This window comes from Notechis scutatus, chromosome 8 (assembly GCF_049901735.1).
Source record: "Notechis scutatus isolate UNSWTSFEM ecotype Mainland chromosome 8, rNotScu1.2, whole genome shotgun sequence".
Classification (NCBI taxonomy): domain Eukaryota; kingdom Metazoa; phylum Chordata; class Lepidosauria; order Squamata; family Elapidae; genus Notechis; species Notechis scutatus.
The window spans coordinates 25,952,261-25,961,325 of NC_142016.1; positions in this window are offsets into that span (position 1 = coordinate 25,952,261).

The window sequence follows — 9,065 nt, forward strand, 5'->3', positions numbered from 1 at the left end:
CCGTGGTCATAGGAGGCCAAGCCCGTTATGATGTGCAGCACGTCCTCGATTCGAGGTGGCACAGGAGACAACTCCAATACTTAAGTGGAAGGGCTATCTGTTACCAGAGGCATTGGGTAAAGAGGAGGAACGTCCAAGCTGATCACCTGTTAGCAAGGTTCCATGCAGAAAATCCAACCAAGCCTGGGTTAGTGGTTTGCAATCCTAAATTCTGTATCTGCACTCAATTTGTTTTTTGCTTTATACAGGTCACCTTCAAGAAGTGAGAGGAGGCCGAATGTCAACTCAAAACATTCCTATTCCTGTTTTAGTAATTGCCATTTATTAAAGGGGGGGGGAGAGGAAGGAAATCTGGAAGAGCAGTGCAGCAGTTTGCAAGCAAAAGTACATTCCAACTCTTTAAAAGATTGTAACTAAACTACCAGAGCTTTTGCCCGGGAATATATGGAATTGGGCAACGTGAATGAGGACACGCAGCCTGTGAAGGTGCTCTGGAATATCTGATTTATGACACACCTGGGGGTGAGGGGGGAACAGGGTCACAGGGGACTGTAAATGACATAGGCCAGAGTTGGCTTCACCCAGGGCGGTGCCGGGATGTCGCCTCTAATGAATCCTTTTGAAGTTTGGCTCGAGAATCATGATTAGGGCGATGGCTAGAATCCTGACAAACTTGGCAACTTTAAGACTTGTGGACTTCAGCTTCCAGAATTCGCCAGCCAACTATGCTGTCTGGAGAATTCTGGGAGTTGAAGTCCACATTTGGAGACCCCTGATGTAAACTAACAATGGATACCGTATTTGTAGCTCAAGAGTTGACTCGTGGGCTCCTTGGTGCTACCTAATCTTAGTTGCTCCTTTGCAGACATTTCATGACCCAATGAGGTAACATCGTCAGTGCTAGAGGGGTTTGTGCTGTCTACAGAATTTGCCCTACAGCAGGGATGCCCAACCTTAGTCAGTTTAAAACTTTTAAGGCCTGTAAACATAACACTCTGGGGAATTCTGGGAAGTGACGCCTACAAGTCTTAAAAGATACCGAGGATGGACACCTTTGCTCTACAGACAGCAAACCCCACTCCTGCCAGCGCTGATGATGCAACTTACTTGGGTAATGAAACGTCTGCAAGAAAACAGCAGGACCGAGGGCCTCACGGACCCACAACTGCCCTCTCCCTACAGCGACTTCTCTTGCCATCCTTGGCCCCCTTCTATCAGCTGTTGATGGGAGGAAGAAACCCCTCTACAGCCAACCCTCGCCTTATGACCACAACTGAACCCAGAATTAAGGGAGTTTTGCTCCATTTTACGATCTTTCTGGCCACAGTTAAGTGAATCACCACAGTGCGGAAGCTAGTAACCTTGTCATTGAGTGAATCTGTCTTCCCCATGGACTTTGCTTTTCAGAAGGTCGCAAATAGGGGGAATTAAGTGACCTGGGACACTGCAACCGTCATAAGTACATGCCAGTTGCCAAGCATCTTGAGTTTTGATGACCAGGGAGATGCTGCAATGGTCGTTAAGCATGAAAAACGGCCATAAGTTGTTTTTTTAGTGCCTTTGTGTCTTCGAATGGTCAACTAAGCAAAATACAAATTCAAGGACTCCACTTAACGAGACCATTTATTTGTATTTCACATTTTGCTGGCTGGGGAATTCTGGGAGTTGAAGTCCTCCCATCTTCAGGGTTGTCTCAGATGAAAGCGATGTAGCAGCCTTTGTTCCTTTGGAAAGCTTTTTCCTTGCAACGTTTCTGAAATTCCCTTGGGAAAGGTTTGGGGTTTCTAGGGGGGGGGGTCTGTGATGTTTGGAAAGGGGGCATTTTGTTGGCCTTGTAGTGCCAGGTCAAGACAGCAGAGGGCGCCTCCCTCCATGGAAAAATCCCCTTGCCTTGATGAAGGTAGTTTCTTCCATAGGTTGCGGGCTGGACAGTGGCTTATGGGTTGGGTCACCAAGCAATGCGCATGTCCAGGAAGGATGCTCCGCTGGAGAGGTTTTGAAGGTGCTCCAGAAATTGTATGCATCCTTGGGGGTCCTGAACTTGGAACCCTATGCTCTGGTGCAGGGGTCTCCAACCTTGGCAACTTTAAGACCTGTGGACTTCAACTCCCAGAATTCCCCAGCCAGCAAAGCTTTAAGATTTGTAAACTTCGAAAATAATGGAAGGTGCAGAAATGAGTAGATTGACATTTGCTCTTAGAGAGCAAGAAGAAAAAGAATATTATAAAATATGGGACTTATTTTATCAATGGTTAGATAAGAAATTAGAGAAATATAACATAATATAAACATAACATAATAGTTAAGATAAAATAATGTAATGATATGCTATAAGCAATTACTATGGAAAGGATTATAATATGATATTCTATGTTTGATTATTTGGAAATGAACGATACCACAAACTAGGCTTTATAATTGTTGATTCTTGCTCAAAAAAGATGAGGTGAATTTATAAAGACAGTCTGATAATGATTTGACAATAATGTGATGCTAAGCGGATAGTAGTTATATTATGAATTGTAATGTAAAACCAGGATGGAATGACTATTGATATTGTGCACAAGAGATATGTACCAACCGACACACTGTATAATGGAAAGATTTTATTTAATGTTGCATGTTTTGTGTTTGTTTATGTTTGTTTAAAATAAAAAAAAGTTAAAAAAAAAAGATTTGTAGACTTCAGCCCCCAGAATTCCTCAGCCAGCAAAGCTTTAACTGGGAGTTGAAGTCCACAGGTCTTAAAGTTGCCAAGGTTGGAGACCCCTGCATCAGAGCAAGACCCCCCAAGGATGCATACAATTTCTGGAGCACCTCCAAAACCTCTCCACCCGAGCATCCTTCCTGGACATGCGCTGGCTGAGGAATTCTGGGAATTGAAGCCCACAAGTCTCCAAGGTTGGAGATCCTGGGGAATTCTGGGGGGCTGAAGTCCGCCAGGCTTAAAGTAGCCAAGGTTGCTCTTTATTGTCATGCTCTATATTATCATTTTCCCCCCTCTGAATTAAATTGTAGAAGAGAAACAGTAGGTGCCTCCTCCTGCACTGAAAAACAGAATTTTTCTTTTTTTTAAAAAAAAGCACTATCATTTCCCGCTATTCCATTAATAGCCACCCTTGTGGCTTGCGTGTTCCCTTTTAAAAAAATAAATAAAAATAAAGCTGTAGCCTATTTAATGCTTGTCAAAGTCTGTTTGATTCTGATAGGGTGTGGAAATGCGTGCATTTGCGCACACCCCAGATAAAAGAGCAAAAAAGAGGGGGGGAGCAGAGAGAGCAGGAGGGTCCCCTTAAAACAGAAGTCTCCAACCTTGGCCACTTTAAGACTGGTGGACTTCAACTCCTAGAATTCTCCAGCCAGCAGAGCTTACTCTCTTGCAATCCCTTCCTCTGCCATCTCTCTCCACTTTAGGAGATTGAGAGAGAGAAAAAAGCAGGCATAGCTGGCTGAGGAATTCTGGGAGTTGAAATCCACAACTCTTAAAGGTGCCAATTTTGGGGACCCCTGCCTTAAAATCTCTCCCCACCCATTGAGCAATTCTGTCTAGGACTTTGTTGTCCCCAAAACACGGCTCTTGCTTGGTGTCCCCAGATACAAGGTGTGATACAATATACTTTTCTTTTGGTACCAAGCTATAAGGACCCCGGCTCAAAAGCTAACCAAGGGCCCGGATGAGAATCTTACAAGCAATTTTTATAGTCAAGGGGTAGTTGCATTCAGCCCTTGGCCCTTTCCCTAATAATGCATGTGTAACATCATATTGATTGGTTGGTTGGATCTCAGCCCCCTACCTAGCTCAATGTGGCACCACCTGTTTTTCACCCCAGGTCATGGGTATCTTGCAAAGGTGTCCTAGTTTCATGTGCCAGCTATGTGGTTTTTCTTATAAGCCAGCTATTCTTGTTCCTGATATCCTGGCTAGTGGTTTAAGGTGCTAACTTCTGCCTCGCTAAGAAGGTGCGGTTCCAACCCCTTTCCTATTGCAGAGCAGCTCAAGGTAGCTCCCCCCTCAGCGAACCCCCTTTCATCAGAGAAAAGTAATAGCAATTTTAAATTTTTGTCTGAGGCAGCACCCCCACTCCCCTGTGACCCCCCCGCTCCTGTAAAGAGGGACAGGAAGGAGCAAGGCTGCTTAAGGCACAGAAATGAAGACGAGAGAAAATGTTTTAGCAGAATTCCTATTCCTCCCTCTCATCTCCATTCCATCCCTACCTGGGTCCTCTCTCCACATATCAGACCCTTCCTCTGATCCCCAGGGCCTGCTCTGTGCATACATCCCATCCTCTGATCCTTCAACATCATGTCAAATTTTGTTAAAGACCCACATTGTTTGCAAATGCAGGTCCTTGTCGACAGCTGTTTCACTTAGTGACCGTTCAGAAGTTAAGGCACTGGGAAAAATGTGACTTATGGCCGTGTCTCACACTTAACGACTGTTGCAGGGTTCCCGTGACCAGCATTCAGGCGCTCGGCAACCGTCTCGTATTTATGACGGGAGCAATGTCCCGTGATTGCCAGGTGTGACCTGGCTTGTGACAAGGGCGGGGGAGGGGTGTCGGATTCACTTGACAACCATTTGACTCGCTGCAGTGATTCACTTAACGACTGTGGTCAAAAGATTGTAAAATGGGACAAAATGGACTGAGGAAATTTGGGGCTCAATTGAGATGGTAAATCAAGGACTAACTACATTCTGCCAAAATATCTCCATTTTTTCTTCTTCTGATGGAACTTAAAGTGTTGGGCGAAGGTGTACTTTAGCCTCCTCCACCTTAAGATCCTTATACCTGCTGGACTTCACCTCGCATGACCCTGCACAGTTGAGGTTTTGTTCTTGTCAGGGAGGGGTGGGGTGATGTCTTGTAAAGAGGAAGCCGTTTCTTTAGCGGTTTCTTCATGTCACGTTTTCATTTCATGGCTTTGCTTGAAGAGACCTTTCCATTTAGATAAAAATGCCGCTGGAAGAGGATCTTAGTAGCTCGGGGTTGAACTGGTGGTCTCTTGAGCTGGGTGGCTTTTCTTGCAGACGTTTCATGACCCTACTAAGTAACCTCATCAGTGCTAGAACGGAGAGGGAGTGGGCTGTGTGGAGGGGGGAGGAGGAGGAGGACTGTGGGGTCCTCGGTGCACTTTGACCTTGCTTGTTTTGTTGCAGACGTTTCATGACTCAACTAGGAAACATCAGTGCTAGAAGGGAGTGGAGTTTGTGGAGAGGAGGAGGAGGAGGAGGAGGAGGAGAGGAGGGGTTGGTGCTCCCTGAGGTGGGTGGTTTTCTTGCAGATGTTTCACGACCCAACTAGGAAACATCTGCAGTGCTAGAAGAGAATGAGGTTTATGGAGAAGAGGAGGACAAGGATGATGGGGTCCTTGGTGGTCTCTTGAGCTGGGTGGTTTCCTTGCAGATGTTTCATGACCCTACTAAGTAACATCATCAGTGCTAGAAGGGAGAAGGAGTGGGGTGTGTGGAGAGAGGAGAAGGACTTGGTGCTTCCTGAGCTTGGTGGTTCCCTTGCAGATGTTTCATGACCCAACTAGGAACCATCATCAGTGGTAGAAGAGAATGGGGTTTATGGAGAAGAGGAGGAGGAGGAGGAGGAGGAGGAGGAGGAGGAAGACTCTGCTGGGGTCCTTGATGCTCGGTGGTTTTCTCACAGACGTTTCATGGCCCAACTAGGTAACATCACCAGTGCAAGAATGGAGGTTTGCTCCCTTTATATATAACACAACTGGTGTGTCGTGCCAGTATTGGTTGGAACGTGGTTTTCTTCTTGATGGTCCCTTGTTTATTGCTGTTGCTTACTGTTTGATTGTTGGCCAGAGTTGCTCCATCCTTCATCGGGATGTTTTTTTACTGCTGGGTGATTAATCTAGCATTAACCCCCATCGTCCTACCGAGCCGTTGTAGAACTGATTCCCGAATTCCAACGTGTGTGTCGGGGGGAGGTATTGCAAGCAAGGGAGAAAACGAAAGCCATCTTCCGAAATGGGGATCATTTGAATTCAACTGAAAGCTAAATGAACTCACTGGAGTTCATTTCAGCCACACCCACACCCACCCACACACACACACACACACACACCCCAGCCTGGAGCAAAGGAAAACTCTCTCGTGATTCTTCTGGCCGCCCCATCCGACATCTCCTCCATCCAGAACTTGTATGTCGTTGCTCCTTCCAACAGCCGGAGGGATGTTGGTTTCGTAAGATCTCTGGAAGACAGGACTGCACGGGTGGCTGGCCGTCTGTGTGGTTCTGGTCCAAAGGGAGCGGAAAGGGCTTTCATCTAGCCCGGCCCATCCTTTTTGACGAAGGCCCCTGTTCCTCCACCCATGTCTTCCCTTCTTGACTTGAGTTCAAGATGCTGTCGCAAGGCCGCGGATGGGTTGCTCAAACTTCTAGCGCTCGCTGTCAGAAGAGGAAGTCCTGTTGACATCCAGGAGAGACCACGGGACGGGAGAGAGTCATGTCGTGGAGGGGGCTCTCGGATGCTCAAACGCCCACGGTGGGGAAGGAGGAGGAGGAGCAGCCAGAGAAGGCTTGGAAAAGTGGTCTGACTCAACCTCCATCTGCGGGAAAAGGCTCCCCATTTCCTCTCTCCCACCTCCCCCCGAGGCCATTCGCAGGCTTAAGAGGAGGGCCGTCCCATTTTGGGGGAGGAGGTTCTCCGTCTGCCTTCAGGGCTTCCACTGAACTCCTCCCTGGAAGAGAGGAGGGGTTTGTTGAGTTAGCAAGAGACTTCATGAAATCAGGGCATTGGAAAGGTCCTCGGAGTCTAAGGGCAGGGCTCTCCAACCTTGGCAACTTTAAGCCTGGAGGACTTCAGCTTCCAGAATTCCCCAGCCAGCTTTGCTTTGAATTCTGGGACTTGATGTCCTCCAGGTTGCCAAGATTGGAGACCCCTGGACAACCCAGTGGTGGTATGCTACCGGTTTGGACGGGTTCAGCTGAATCGGTAGTAAAAAAAAGGGGGAGGGGCTCTGACGATCGGCTGAGAGGAGGGGAAAAAATCCTCCAAATCATCCACTCTCATTCAAATCATAAGTCTCTAGCCGCATCTCTCAAGAGTAAAAAAAAAAAATTGATTTATTAGGAGCGGCCATGTCGGCGTTAGCTGGGTGCAGCCAACACTAAAATACATCATTCATTTCCCCCTTGACCCTGGTCTTCCCCCCCACCCCCTGGATGTATATTCTCCAATGGGACACATCCATAGCCAAGAGTCGCCAATCATGCTCTCCAGTCATAATCTTGCGCGCCAACAGCTTCGGCTGCCAAGGCGATTATCTGAGGCATTTAAGGAATGCACTGCTCTACCCCACTTCCTTTCAGCTGGCAGAACCAAAAAGACCAAAGGAGTATCTTTTGAGTTGATACTAAAAAGAAGAGAAAAGTGCAGGATTGGCCCTCCCACCGTTCCCTGCGCTTTTCTCTTCTTTATCCTCTCAGCTGGTGTTTGGAAAGCTGCACGCCGGCATTAGGCAAAGCATGTCCACCAAGCCACACCCAACAAGCCGGTGGTAAAACAATTTGAATCCCACCACTGGGGCCACCATTTAAATAGGAGCCAGCCAGGTGCAGCAGCTGCCAGCAGCTGCCAGTTCTAGGCTGCATAAACAGAGGGATAGAATCAAGACCACCTGAAGGGTTACTTAATACCACTTTATAAGGCCTTGAAAAGGCCAGACTTGGAATACGGCATTCAGTTTTGGTCGCCACGATGTTAAAAAAAGTTGTTGAGACTCTGGAAAGAGTGCCGAGAAGAACAACCAAGATGTTTAGTCTAAAACATATGAAGAACGGTTGTAGGAACTGGGCCTGGCTAGTCTAGTGAAGAGAAGGACCAGGAGAGACAGGAGAGCAGCCTTCCGGTATCTGAGGGGCTGCCCCAAAGAAGAGGGAGTCAAGCTATTCTCCAAAGCACCTCAAGGCAGGACAAGAAGCAATCAGGATGGAAACTAATGAAGGAGAGAAGTAATCTAGAACTAAGGAACAATTTCCTGACAGTTAGAACTATTAATCTGTGGAACAACTTGCCTCCAGAACTTGCGAATGCTCCAACACTGGAAGTTTTTAAAAAGATGCTAGATAACCATTTGTCTGAAGTGGTGTAGGGTTTCCTGTCTAGGCAGGGGGGTAGACTAGAAGACCTCCAAGGTCCCTTCCAACTCTGTTATTCTATATTCTTCTAGTCCAATCCTCTGCCCAAGCAGGAGACCATATACACCCCGGATAAATGGCTGGTCGATCTTTTCTTGAAGTACTCCAGCGATGGAGCACCAACAACTTTAAAAGGCAAACTTTGATTCCGGTTGAGGATTTTGTGAACATGCGACAAGCCAACTCTCTCTTTGGGGGGCTTCTTGGAGGGCAGAAGAGCTGCTGTTTGTTCTCGGAAGGAGATAATGAATTGCTTGTGAACTGTGGGATCCTGGGTGCTCTTTGTACTTTGTGGCTTTTCTTGCAGACCTTTCATTACCCCACTGAGTAACATCATCTGTGCAGCCGATACGCAGATAAGCAGGGATTAACTCCAGACCAACGATCTAGCAGAAAGCAATATTTTAATCCAAGAACTATCGAGGGGGAAACCATACTCCCACTCTCAGTGGCAGGGCAAGTTGCTGTATATAAACCGAGCAGACCCCACACTCATCAGAACTGATGATGTTACCTAATGGGGTCATGAAAGGTCTGCAAGAAAACAACCAAGCTCAAGGGAACCTTTAAGAAGTCAAAGAAAATCTGGAGATCTCCGAGGAGCTATGAAGACACGAAAAAGGGATCAACTGGGCATTGTAATCCCGGACATGATTGGAGATGAGTCCTGTTTGTCTGGGGTGGCCAAGAACCAGGAGGAATCTGGTAGCATCTTTTCCAGCTAACAAAATTTATTAAAAGTCAGAAGCATCTGCCATTTGTCAGAAATGGTGTAGGGTCTTCCGCTTGGGCGGGGGGTTGGACTAGATGACCTACAAGGGCTCTTCCAACTCTGATTATCTGTATCTAATAAACTTTTGCTGGCTGGAAAAAGCGGTAACAAACTTCTGCTTTCTGATCCGTGGA